Below are 14253 nucleotides of genomic sequence, written 5' to 3'. Positions count from 1 at the left end.
TTCAGATACTGCAGGAAAGAGGAAAGATACAGACATAGAGACAAACAAGTAATGGACTAGGACACTGTTCAGACAGGATCTGAACCAGGAACAAGATACAGGAACGAACCTGGGAACTCAGCCCCCAGGGCGGCAGAAACTGACTAGAAGTCACAGGTACAGGTAGAGGCCCTGGGTACTCAGCCCCCAGGGTACCGGACAGACTAGAGTCAGGACAGGACCTGGCAATGCACAGTTGCACAGAACAGACTGTAAGAAAGTGTTGCTCAGGCACCTCCTACTGGGTGGAGGGGGTTTAAGTATCCAGTGACTCACAGCAATAGGCTGGGGATGCATTAGGACTGTGCACACAGTAGCTATAAGAAACAAGCAGAAAGCTGTGCCAACGCCCTATGCAATCAGAGAAGAGACATGGACACAACAGGAACTGAAACAAAGAGTGCAGCATGGACTGACAGGTAAGATTGCGGTCTTGCATGGTGGGAGGTGGTGCACCATGCAAGCACGCCGCCAGGAATGTTACACAGCCTTACTCTCTCCTTCCCTCTCTCCCCCGCTTGTTGTTTCGCAGTCAAAAATAAGACTCACCTGCCGGAGAATAAGAAGTTGCAGTGGTGCCGGAAAGCAGAGGCGGCTGCCTTTTAGGCGGTGGTGGTGATGAGCAGCAGCATCTTTTGGCTTCAAACAGACGGTCTTGTCATTTCCCTTCCCCCTAACCCCCACGGGGGACACGAAATGAGCAGAGTACAGACAGTGGCTGGGGCAAATGAAGGAGAGGGAAATGGGTTTATGAATGAGATGTCACTGAGGCGGAGGAGAATGCCAGGCGGCCGAGGAAAGTCAGCCTGGGACTGAGCTCGTAACACCCCCCTCTAGCTGTTGCTTTTACATCTAACAGCTGGTATATGAAAACATAGTAGGTATATAAAAACATGCGTGTATTTGAATGCAATGTTGTGTCAAAATTTCAAAGCAATCAGTGAAGAACTTTCGGAGTTTAAGATTTTGAGCAAACGAGCATTTACATTTTTATTTATATAGATTAGAAACCAAACATGGATGTCTTTTGGGGGCTGTTGTTGTTACTGAAGACAGGTAAAGTAGGCTAGCTATACACTGGTTATACACTAGAAATTGTAGATGATCAACTAGTCAATGATTAGGGATGAGCAAACTTGAACTGTAAAGTTCGGGGTTCATACCAGACACAGAGTGTTCGATATCGGACCCCAAACACAGACTTTTTAGGGTATGTCTGTGTTACTAAAAATAGAAAAGTTGTATATCAGCTCACCAACTGTTGAAAAATGCATTGAATCGAGGTACGTTGCACAGAGGCTCCAGATCGACTTTCCAACTTTTCCATTTTGTTGCTATAAGTCTGTGTTACTGTTTGGCTTCGGCAGCTAATTAAAGCTTATTGAAAGGCAGCTGTGCCTAATAATCAACAGGGTCCGATGTAATCCAAATGGAGGTCCCACAACGATCCCCGTCTTCTTCGTCCAGTGTATGGAGCTCCGTTCAGTTCTCACACTGTACTCCAGGAGCTGTGGCTGCCGTAAATAGAGGTGACGTCAGTAAGGTGTTACCTCAGTTCACAGTGGCTGGTTCTCACGAGGGCAGTGCGAGTGCTGGACTGATGAGCGGTTGCTGCTTCAGTCTATGGAGCTTCGTTCTCTGAATGGAGCTCTATACACTGGATGAAGAAGACAGAGATCATTGTGGGACCTCTATTTTGATTACGCCGGACCCTGGGGATTATGTTGTTTTTTTTTTAATAAATGGGGAAACAGGGAACCTATGAAATTGTGGGGGAGTTTTATTTCAAATAAAGATTTTTTTTTTCTGTGGTTTTTTTTTTTTTTAATTTTTTTATCTGTGTGTTTTCTTCTCTTGTTTTACTTACTGGGTTAGTAATGGGGGTGTCTGACAGACACCTTTCCATTACTAACCCGTGTGCTTGATGTCAGCGGACATTACGCAGCTGACATCAACCCCACAAACCCATTACCCTGATTGCCACTTCGAACTCCACCTCCTGGTTCAATATTTTTTTTAATTCTATGTTATTTAATTCTATGTTAAGTCATTTTCCTATCCATATTTTTTGCAGGGCAATTGTCCTGCTCTGACCATCATTTTGCTTCCTTTTGCAGCCCCCTAGCCCTTACTATGACCATTTTACAGCCATTTTACAGAAAAAAAGTTTGGGTCCCCATTGATTTAACATATGGGGTTCGGGTCCAGGATCAAGTTTGGGTCCCCAAACCAAACTTTGACTCAAGTTTGGCCGAACTTGAACTTCCACAGGTCCGCTTATCCCGACCAATAATCCATATAGGCCATTTACTAACGTTCACAATGCCTTTTCATTACATGTACAAGCATGACAAATACCTACTGAAAGCCTATACCTTTAGAAGCATTGATGTTGGATTTTTTAGGGTCATTGTCAGGTGCAGTTGTCAGTAATTCGAGTTGTTTTTGTCAAACAACAGATAAGAGATGTAAGCCGAGCTTAAATCACACATTAGTCATAAATTAATTACCAAAAAACATTCACAACGATTACCTTTTACAGATCAACCATGTATGACAAGTTGTTCAGAGGACATGTATAGCCCAGCTTTAGCTTAGCCCCTATGAAGCTGTTGTACAATTAGCTGTTGCTTCATCAGAATAATGCATGGTGACTTCCCAGAATGCAAAAAAGAAATGTAAAATACTGATGCAGTAAGGAATTTTGGGATATTCAATGCCTTAAACTAGTAGCAACTATGGACTTCAATAGAGAACGCAATGCAGGATTATTGCAGGATAAGTAATGTTAGGTATTTAGTACAAGACCTTTATAAAATGGTAAGCAAAAGAGGGACCATAAGGCTATGTGCCCACGTTGCATTTATGAAGCAGAAAATTTCTGCTGCATAAATGCAAGTCCTCTCCCGGAAAAACGCATGCGGAATTCCGCACGCGTTTATCGCGCTTTTTTCGCGCGTTTATCACGCGTTTTCCACATGCGGAATTGCCTTGCGTTTTTTATGCATTGGACAAAGGCAATTCTGCATGCGGAAACGCAAAATTAAATGACATGCTGCGGATTTTTGAACGCGGCATAAACGCTGCGGAAAAATCCGCAGCATGTGCATAGAAGTTGCGGAAACCCATTGGGGATCATGGGGTGCGGGTTACCAAGCGTTTTACAAGCGTTTCCGCTGCGGAAATTCCGCATCAAAAACGCTTGTAAAACGCTACGTGGGCACACAGCCTAAGTGTTTCAAAAACCCCAGAATAAAGTGTAGTTAGAACACCATATGTTGACTAAAAAGGTGCATACTTTATTTGAATATTTAAAAAGACACATAAGTATAAATTACATGTGTAAACAGGCATAACATGGGCATATGAGGCAACAGAGGGTAGATAGAGACACAGCTGGTATCAAATTTACACTGGACCTATAATAGGGGGAGTTATCCTTTTACCTTCACTAAGTATGTCTTATTTAACCTTATCCATGTGATACCTGTATTTTTTGTGTGTTGCAGGATTTTTGATGACTGTCTATATTTGACCTGATGTTACTATAACTTTTCCTGCAGACATTGTCTGTGATTAATGGATTGTATAGGTTGGACTATGCGACCTATTATAGGTCCAGTGTAAATTTGATACCAGCTGTGTCTCTATCTACCCTCTGTTGCCTCATATGCCCATGTTATGCCTGTTTACACATGTAATTTATACTTATGTGTCTTTTTAAATATTCAAATAAAGTATTCACCTTTTTCAGTCAACATATGGTGTTCTAACTATGCTTTATTCTGGGGTTTTTGAAACATTTATGCTTACCCAATGTTTAGTGGTATGCCCCTTATTACTTATGAGGTCCTATTTTTCATTGTTACTCTGTTGTGCTACCTTTATAAAATGCTTTAACTTACTATTCTTCAAAGGAACTACTTGTATATACAACATAAAAATGTTTAAATATTCCAAATTGTGTTTAATATATTATTACATTTATTATATTTAAAATGGGCTCATGGTTGACTTAAAAAACCCACATACTCCCTTACTGAACCTCCACCCATTTCTCCACAACGTTGCATGTGTCTTCCACCACTCTCCTAGCTTCTGTTGCCCCTGTGGAACATCACTAGACCACTGCAGAGTATTGGTTGCAGCGTTCATGTGCCTTCTGAAGCAGAAGAAACTTTCTCCTCTGGCTCATCTGCAGCCAATAACTGGCCTCAATGGTATAGGAACCAAAACCGCTGAGGCCAATGATTAGCTGCAGACATGAAATGGGGTGTACAGGCTGTATTCTTTCCAGCCATTATAAACAGAAGCATTGAGGACTTTGAATTGGAATAGCCAGATTCTAGAAGAATGAGTTGGTTCATAATGGTTTCATTATTTTACATGTATAGCTGCCTATTTGCAGCATTTTCATTATTGTGGAGAACTTTTTTAAACTGTGTAGTTAGAAATATAAAAGCTATGACTGCAGACAGCACTACTTGTTGCTAAAAGTTTACTAAGTATTTTGTTTCTACATATTCAATATTTATTCATCCATAAAGAGGTTAAACTGTCTGGGACCCTTACTGTTCTGTTTTGTTGGCTACATGTTCAGACAGGATTATTTTGTCTTTTGAAAAAGATCTGAGTGGCCTTGTTCAAACACCCCCTCCTGAAATCACTACTCTGCCTAATTGGAGAATACAAGGGCCTTGGGTCATTAGGTTCTATTGTAAGGGGTCCTACCGACAGCTGCAACAATAAAACAGATTGGTCGCTCTCAAAAATCCAGCCCCCTTCCACTCTCCCCAGCTCATACTTCCCCTAGCAGTAGCCACAGTTCAGTGTCTGCTTTATCCAGATCTGCTGATCAATTTTTCTAACAGGTAAGGCATTTTGTTTTCATGGGGTGTTGTACAAAAATACAAAGGCAGGCAAAAAACCTTTTGGCATGGTCTAGTTTTGGGCATCAGCTACTCTAGTACTATATGTCAGACAAATAATATAGTAATGTGACCTTTCTCCTTTGTAATAATGACAGCTTGAACTGGGCATTACAGGGTCCATAGCAAGTAATACATCTATACATTAATCTTCATTATGCAGTAGCAAAAACAGACATAAAATTATTCCCACCCTCCCCCAAAAAAAGAAAAAAGTATATATATATCCAGAAATATATTTTTTATAATAAGTCAACTCTAAATGCCTATTCATTTGCCTGACTAAAGCAATCTCCGCTTTTATTTAAAGTGCTCATTACCTTTTAATAAGCAAGTTATAGAATTATGTCTCTTGTTAAATAGATAGCTGGCTCTATTCTTTCCTAAATCAATATGTACTTTAATGTAAGCACACATTATATAGTAGAATTATACAGCCCTAGGGGAACTTCTCTTCGGTCCGCCAACTGATGAAAATGTATTCATAACCAGTTGTTTCTCTATTAATTACTGACAATGTCGGTAGTATTCACTTTATCTCATGAAATGGGACATTCTTATTAAGCGGTACAGTCCCTTTCAGAACTGAAATATCAGTTTGTGCTAAATTCCCTTACAGGAGAAAAAAAGAGGGAGAGAATATTTTCTTTGACTTTTTTTTCATATAGAGCCAAACACGTGTAGGTCTGTGCCTGCTCCGAGGTGTAAGTCGGTCATGTATGGGGAGATGTCTCACAGAGAGATCCTTTCTATCTATCAGAGTAATATTGATTACTCTATATTCAGACTACAATATTAACGCCTGTTTGTTGCTTTGGAACAACATTTTTATAAATTTAGTATTTGTACTGAACACCCATTAATGTATTTTACTAAGGAAACATCAATTATGGAGTATCTTTTCTTGGAATTTTTCATTGTGCTGTTCCTACACTATTTCTCCTGGAAATGCATGTGACGCGCCCCCTGGGCCAGTGTTGTTTGGGGGATACCCGGATCCGGATCAGATGGGTGTTGTAGTCTCCGAGTGGCGGTGACCCGGTCCGTGCCCAGGGTGTCAAGCTCAGTGTGTGGCAGTCCTACAGATGTTGCTGGATGTTCTTTAGTGTCGACTACGCCACCCGTTGATTTGCGGTCAATACGGCCGCCGCTGCAGCAGGGTCCGCTGAGGCTGGTGGTGTGTGTGCAGCTTCTGGTAGTATAACCCCCAACGGGAGGGGTATAGCCTCAGGGGGTCAGTTGTAGAGGGTGGTGGTTGTGGTGGTGCAGTGAAGGTGGTAATAAGACTCAGAGTCGGGCTGTGCAGTTCAGGGTTTTTACTTACTGCTGTTGTGCTGGTCACTCCGGCCTTGAGTGACCGCCCGAGCCGTGCTGCGTCCACCAGGTCCTGGACTCGGCCAACCCCCAGGTAATTCTGGAGCGTGATCCTGAGCTCCCTCTCTGTCGTTCCTTTTCTCTGGCCTTCCCCACCAGGGATCCACTTATGTCCGGCTCCCTCGGGCCTCTTGTTGGTAAAACCCTTGTCTCTGGGTTCCCTGACCCTATACTTGGTGTGCCTTCGCAGTGGATTTAGTGGGGGGGTCGTGGCAGATCCTGCCCACAACCTCCGGTCTCTGGCTGAGGATTAGTGCCCTCCACCAGCTTGGGATCTGGTACCCTTGTGCCAACCCTTCACCCTTCTGGTTGTATTTGGGCTCTTGGGGTTCCCTCTTCTTCCCCTCTGGGTCCTTTTCTTCTCCTCTCTCTCTTCTTTCAGGACTGCTTGACCCTCTACAACAGACTGACTGGTAACTGTCTGCCTGTCTGACCCTGATCTAAGATGGTTCCCACCTTATATACTCCCTCTATGTGTGAGCTCAGGTGACCAGCACCCAATGAGCTCCTAGCATTACCCAGACTGCTCCCCCTATCTGCCCCTACACTACTGGGATGTTCCAACCCCCTCCCACTCCAGCCAGGGACAGACACTATCGTACCTGCACATATTTTGGTGGGAGTACCGTCGATCTGTCCCCCGGAAATGGGATGTATGTAGTGCATGCAGCCTACTGAGCTCAGTTCCACACTCTATCCTTACCCGGGAGTGGAATATCACACCTCTGGCTTGAGGTGCAATACCCCTGTAGCAGCCGAATCCTCAGGGTGCTACATTCCCCCCTGGTAAATCACAGCACGTCCTCGGGCTGTAAGAGAATAAAAACATCAAACATACAAATTTTCATAACAACAATAACATATAAAACATTATATATATATTAACACTCTTGCTCCTCCGGCCACGGTGCGACTTGTGACCGGGTAAAGTGCGACAGTCTCTTGTAGAAAAACAGTTTCCTTATAAAACCAGTAGGGGGCGCCTTAGAAAGCGCAACTATATACAGGGGGAAAGTGGCCGCTCTCAGTCCTAGGCCAGGTATAAGGAAGGAATGACCGCTCTCAGTCCTCGGTCAGTGGGATTAAGGGACACACGGGTTAACAGTTCAATTTGCTGGTCCCAACGGGGACTATATTTTAACTAGCAGCAGTAACAGTTCACTGTACCCCGACGGGTAACTATATACAGTCTCTTTACCGTACTTTAACGACGGCGTCCTCCTGCTCCTTCTTTGTCTTCAGACCCGTCCGGGTCCTCTTGCTCCTCCTCACACCGTAGCTCCTCCTCCGTCAGCCGGTGTACATGGAGGGCGTAGGGTCCTTTGGCACACTTGTGCCGGGTGAACGTGACCTCGTCCCCTACGTACAGGTCACGACCTCTGTGTCCCTCCGGCAGATGGCTTTCTACGTCTCTGCGGGTTACAAAGACGTCGCCGGGGGTATGATGGTCTCTTATGAAGCCCCACCCATGCTGCAGGTTGAATTTAATCACAGTCCCGGTGGTACGGGGACCATGAGCTGCACGAGGGTTCCTCCTGGTCCGGCTCTTCTGCCCTGCGCTCTGTTCCTGCAGCCGCTGCTCACGGATCCGCCTCTCTTTCCGCTCTTGCTCGAAGGCTGCCAACTGCTGGCGGCAGCACTCCACTCGCTCTGCTGCGGCTGCCCGCGTTTCTTGAGTGAACCCCATGAGGTCTCCTCCGGTGGGGTCCCACTCGAATTGTGCTTCTTCTAGCGGGAGCGGGGTTCTCCTGACGGGCTTCGGAGCCGGAATCAGGGGCTCGCACAGGGGCCTTGCTCTTTGGAGTTCCAGTTGGTAGTACTCCTGGGGCCATACAAAGGGCTGCCCATCCGGGCACGTGTGCTGGGCAAATAGATCTTCGCCCAGGTGCGGCACTCGAGATGTTGAGGGCGCGTTGATGGTAGCGGCGCCCGGGTTGACCAGGCCTTGCGACCAGGCTTGGGGCACCCTAAAGGTAAAGGGCACCGTAAGGACGGCGGCGCCCGGGGGTACTCGGCCCTGCGACCAGGCCGGTGGCTCCGCGGAGGTAGGGGGCGCTGTTGGAATTGCGGCGCCCGGAGGTACTAGACCTTGCGACCAGGCCGATGGTATTTCCTGTTTCGTCGCGCTCAGGGTCGAGGCGTGTGACGTCACAGGGGTCGCGGCCGCGGCTTCTGCTTGAGGCCTAGTCCGGCACGGTGACGATGCAGCGACGGGCACGGCAGGGGGAATTTCGGGCTCTGCGACGGGGAGCTGGGACAGGTACATGGTTTCTCGGCTCGGGGTAGAGACGTCCCCTTTACCTGCCTCCAGTTGTCCAGCTCCCTTCTCGGCGCCGTCTCCGGCCTTCACTCCTCCTGCACCATCCTCAGAGGCGGTCTGTCTCCTCGTCTCGGGTGGCGTGCTCCGCTGACGGGTTCCGGTCTGCTGGGCCATCTCACGGCTCCACTCCGTCAGCGTGTCTTGCTGCACCTGGGCCATCCTCCGTGCGAGGCCCTCCAGCGCGGTCTGTGCACACTCCCGGTCTCGGGGGAGCTGTGCTAGGATCTCCACTAAGCCTAGTGGGGTTGTTGCTTGCAGCAGGCTCCTGACCACTGGGTCGGTGCTGCCTGTCTCTCCCTCCATCTCCGGGTACGCTTTCTCTGGACTCCTCTCCAGACTTCTTGTCTCCGGGTGCGCTCTCTCCAGACTCCTCCAGGCTGCACCCATCTTCGCTCCTTTGTTCCGTCTCTGCCCACATTGAGGGTGGTCCCGGGGCAACTTTGTGATTGTCAGTTCCAGGGGCAGTTCTCTCACGCTGATGGACACTTCCAGCATCACAGTCTCTGTTGGTGGGCGCGGTTTCCGCTTTTGGCGCCATTCTTCGACCTGGCCCACGATGGGAGGTGACCTCTTGCCACCCTCTGGCACGCCCATAATGGCGTCCGCTCTTCCAAGGCGGGAAATCTTTGGAAATGGCGGGAAAAAGCTGCAAATGGCGGACAACCGGCGGGAAACGACCTGTGATGGGGTCCGTTGGCGGGGACCCTCCGGAACCGGCGGGAGACTTCTTTTTGAGGTAACGGTGAACTTTTCTTCAGGCACGCAGTACCCGGTTGTTGCGGGCACGTAATCCTGCCGACTACGCCAAAGTTGACGCGCCCCCTGGGCCAGTGTTGTTTGGGGGATACCCGGATCCTGATCAGATGGGGGTTGTAGTCTCCGAGTGGCGGTGACCCGGTCCGTGCCCAGGGTGTCAAGCTCAGTGTGTGGCAGTCCTACAGATGTTGCTGGATGTTCTTTAGTGTCGACTACGCCACCCGTTGATTTGCGGTCAATACGGCCGCCGCTGCAGCAGGGTCCGCTGAGGCTGGTGGTGTGTGTGCAGCTTCTGGTAGTATAACCCCCAACGGGAGGGGTATAGCCTCAGGGGGTCAGTTGTAGAGGGTGGTGGTTGTGGTGGTGCAGTGAGGGTGGTAATAAGACTCAGAGTCGGGCTGTGCAGTTCAGGGTTTTTACTTACTGCTGTTGTGCTGGTCACTCCGGCCTTGAGTGACCGCCCGAGCCGTGCTGCGTCCACCAGGTCCTGGACTCGGCCAACCCCCAGGTAATTCTGGAGCGTGATCCTGAGCTCCCTCTCTGTCGTTCCTTTTCTCTGGCCTTCCCCACCAGGGATCCACTTATGTCCGGCTCCCTCGGGCCTCTTGTTGGTAAAACCCTTGTCTCTGGGTTCCCTGACCCTATACTTGGTGTGCCTTCGCAGTGGATTTAGTGGGGGGGTCGTGGCAGATCCTGCCCACAACCTCCGGTCTCTGGCTGAGGATTAGTGCCCTCCACCAGCTTGGGATCTGGTACCCTTGTGCCAACCCTTCACCCTTCTGGTTGTATTTGGGCTCTTGGGGTTCCCTCTTCTTCCCCTCTGGGTCCTTTTCTTCTCCTCTCTCTCTTCTTTCAGGACTGCTTGACCCTCTACAACAGACTGACTGGTAACTGTCTGCCTGTCTGACCCTGATCTAAGATGGTTCCCACCTTATATACTCCCTCTATGTGTGAGCTCAGGTGACCAGCACCCAATGAGCTCCTAGCATTACCCAGACTGCTCCCCCTATCTGCCCCTACACTACTGGGATGTTCCAACCCCCTCCCACTCCAGCCAGGGACAGACACTATCGTACCTGCACATATTTTGGTGGGAGTACCGTCGATCTGTCCCCCGGAAATGGGATGTATGTAGTGCATGCAGCCTACTGAGCTCAGTTCCACACTCTATCCTTACCCGGGAGTGGAATATCACACCTCTGGCTTGAGGTGCAATACCCCTGTAGCAGCCGAATCCTCAGGGTGCTACACATGCCTAAATTTACAATGGTTACTACTATTCCTCTTGTGATCAGGGATAGAAACAGCAATGCCAGTACTGATTGGTAAGTGTCAGGGTATGAAGGGACACACCACTTTGACAAAGGAAATGGAAACAATCAGCTGTCAATTTATTCAGATATTTCTAGAAGGAACTACTGAGGAATTGGGGCCTCATCATATTTTGCCATACATCATTTAGATTTTTCTTAAGTCACTTTTTTTTGTCTTGTGGAATCCATTGCCATTTTGTATGCCAAATTCTTCAAACTGCCATTTGCTGTTGATGAATTTTGCACACAATCAAAACAGGGCCTTTGTTTTTTGTCTTTACCATCTCTCATGACTTTTTAGTGTAAAAAGTTTTGCAAAATGTTGCAAAAATTGTGCAAGCATTTATGATGTACATAAGATCACATCAAGGGGACTGGAGTACATTTCTCCTAAAATGTTGCAACTTTTCGAAAGTAGTAGTAAATGATGCATCAGGAGAGAATATCTGGAGACCCTAAACTCCGCCAACAATGGGAAAATAAAAAAACAGGAGGAAAAGAAAACAAAAGTGTCTTTAAAAAAGGCGCCAATGAAAAATATGGCGCAAACAAAAATCAAAAGCAAAAATAGGCAAAAATATAACACAAAAGCTATGATTAATCGACCCCTGAGTTCTAGAAAAATGTCCTTATTACATAATTACTATTTGGGAAAAACATTATTATCATCATTGTTGAAGGATCGGTTTACTCCAGTAGCGCAGCCCACCTTACGTATTCATCCAACTGGATCCAATATCTCTTGCAGGATTTATCCCACAGCCACGGGGCAGCAAAAGCTGTTCTTCTTCATGCCTACATAGGAGTTGTGCCTGTCACAACTCCACCAGGTGAGCGTTAACCAAGCACTTACCCCTTCTCCTCCATAGGGTATCACTCTATGGCAGGGGCGCCCGTGCAGCCCGTTCATTGAACGGGGGCCCCGAGGGAAAGGGGGCCCCGAGGGAAAGGGGGCCCCTCCAGCCTCCAGCAGGGCCGCCATCAGGGCATGACTGTCCTGACTCCAGTATGGGGCCCGGCCGGTCGGGGACCCCTCTCGTGCATCTCCTCATGGGGCCCCCGCAGGGCCGGCGTCAGCACCCGGTGCACCCGGACAACTGCCGGGACCCTGAGCAGGCAGGGGGGGCCCTCACCATCGGGCACCCCGCGCGCTATGGGACCCGTGAGCGGAGGAGAGCGGTGTCAGTGCCTGCTCCCCCCCACTTGCTCAGGGCCCTGGCACCCGGCACAATACTTACCCCTCCCCGTGCCTCCGCAGCAGCTCCTGCATCCTCCGCGGCTGCTGCGTTGTGACGTCTCAGGTCAGAGGGCGCGGTGACGTCTTTACACCGCGCTCTCTCCTGAGCAGTCACAGCGCAGAGAGGGATGAGGCTGGCGATGCTGGAATCCGGAGCAGCGGCAGCAGGTGAGACGTGAGGTGAGTATTTGATTTTTTTTTATTGTATGGAGGCCTGTGGAAGTATAAGGGAGGGGGGTGAGGTGGGGGTGTGTGACATCCTGCATGGGGCATTATAAGGGGGGGGTGACATCCTGCATGGGGCATTATAAGGGAGTGGGGGTGTGACATCCTGCATGGGGCATTATAAGGGAGGTGGGGGTGACATCCTGCATGGGGCATTATAAGGGAGGGGGTGTGTGACATCCTGCATGGGGCATTATAAGGGAGGGGGGGTGACATCCTGCATGGGGCATTATAAGGGAGGGGGGGTGACATCCTGCATGGGGCATTATAAGGGAGGGGGGGGGGTGTGACATCCTGCATGGGGCATTATAAGGAAGGGGGGGTGTATCCTGCATGGAGCGTTATATGGGGGCCAGTATCCTGCATGGAGCGTTATATGGAGGCCAGTATTCTGTATGGAGCGTTATATGGGGGCCAGTATCCTGTATGGAGCGTTATATGGGGGGCCAGTATTCCGCATGGAGCATTATATGGGGGCCAGTATCCTATATGGAGCATTTTATGGGGGCCAGTATTCTGTATGGAGCATTATATGGGGGCCAGTCTCCTGTATGGAGCGTTATATGGGGGCCAGTATTCTGTATGGAGCGTTATATGGGGGCCAGTATTCTGTATGGAGCATTATATGGGGGCCAGTATTCTGTATGGAGCATTATATGGGGGCCAGTATCCTGTATGGAGCGTTATATGGGAGCCAGTATTCTGTATGGAGCATTATATGGGGGCCAGTATCCTGCATGGAGAGTTATATGGGGACCAGTATCCTGTATGGAGCATTTTATGGGGGCCAGTATTCTGTATGGAGCATTTTATGGGGGCTAGTCTCCTGTATGGAGCATTTTATGTGGGTCAGTATTCTTTATGCAGCGTTATATGGGGCCAGTATTCTGTATGGAGCATTTTATGGGGGCCAGTATTCTGTATGGAGCATTATATGGGGGCCAGTATCCTGTATGGAGCGTTATATGGGGGCCAGTATTCTGTATGGAGCGTTATATGGGGGCCAGTATTCTGTATGGAGCATTTTATGGGGGCCAGTATTCTGTATGGAGCATTATATGGGGGCCAGTATCCTGTATGGAGCGTTATATGGGAGCCAGTATTCTGTATGGAGCGTTATATGGTGGCAAGTATCCTGTATGGAGCGTTATATGGGGACCAGTATCCGGTATGGAGCATTTTATGGGGCCAGTATTCTGTATGGAGCATTTTATGGGGGCCAGTCTCCTGTATGGAGCATTTTATGGTGGTCAGTATACTATGTGGAGCGATTCGCTGGTTTCTGAGCTATTGCGGAATTTACAATAGATATCACTCATGTAATGTAAGAAGTAAAATCTTTGCATTGTACTATATATATATTTCTCTTCAGTATCTGTGCATCATGAATCGTGGTATGTGTTAAAGGGGCCCACTGAGACTCTTTTGCCCGGGGCCCACAAAAACCTGGAGCCGGCCCTGGGCCCCCAGACCCATGCTGAGCGCTAAGCGCCAGGACATGTCAGCGCTGCTTTCCTCTGTGTAGCAGTGCAGCGCTGCTGCGGCAGCGCCTTCATGATTCCCCTGACTTCCGGTCATGTGACAGTGCCGTCACATGGCCAGAAGTCAGGAGAACCTGGTGGAAGCGACGTGGACGAGCGCCAGAATTCTGCAGGGATCGCATGGGGGTAAGTATAACAAGTTTTATTTTTTTTAAATACAATTAATTAACTAGGAGTGGGGGGAATCAGAGATGCACGGGGGGATGAGATGCACATGGGGGATGAGAGATGCACGGGGGGGGTGAGATGCACGGGGGGGTGAGATGCACAGGGGGGGATGAGATGCACAGGGGTGGATGAGATGCACGGGGGGGATGAGATGCACGGGGGGGTGAGAGCTGCACATGGGGGGGATGAGAGCTGCACATGGGGGGATGAGAGCTGCACATTGGGGGATGAGAGATGCACATGGGGGATGAGAGATGCACATGGGGGATGAGAGATGCACGGGGGGTGAGAGCTGCACATGGGGGGGATGAGAGCTGCACATGGGGGGGTGAGAGATGCATATGGGGGGGTT

At 48.7% G+C, this 14253-nt stretch overlaps 1 protein-coding gene across 1 annotated transcript in view; it reads left to right on the top strand.

Moving 5' to 3' along the window:
• The first annotated feature begins 4821 nt into the window (after nt 1-4821).
• Nucleotides 4822-14253, top strand: part of LOC141252892 (opticin-like) — a 224209-nt gene continuing 214777 nt past the window's right edge. The window contains exon 1 of the mRNA XM_073670652.1: nt 4822-4910. The gene's annotated coding sequence lies outside the window, so the exon portion shown is untranslated. The remainder of the gene's footprint in view (nt 4911-14253) is intronic.

The sequence above is a fragment of the Phyllobates terribilis genome, unplaced genomic scaffold, assembly GCF_046119375.1.
Source record: "Phyllobates terribilis strain yellow unplaced genomic scaffold, ASM4611937v1 Scaffold_2__4_contigs__length_985480577, whole genome shotgun sequence".
Classification (NCBI taxonomy): Eukaryota; Metazoa; Chordata; class Amphibia; order Anura; family Dendrobatidae; genus Phyllobates; species Phyllobates terribilis.
The sequence above is the reverse complement of the archived record's forward strand: the minus strand, read 5'-3'. Positions and strand labels throughout refer to the sequence as shown.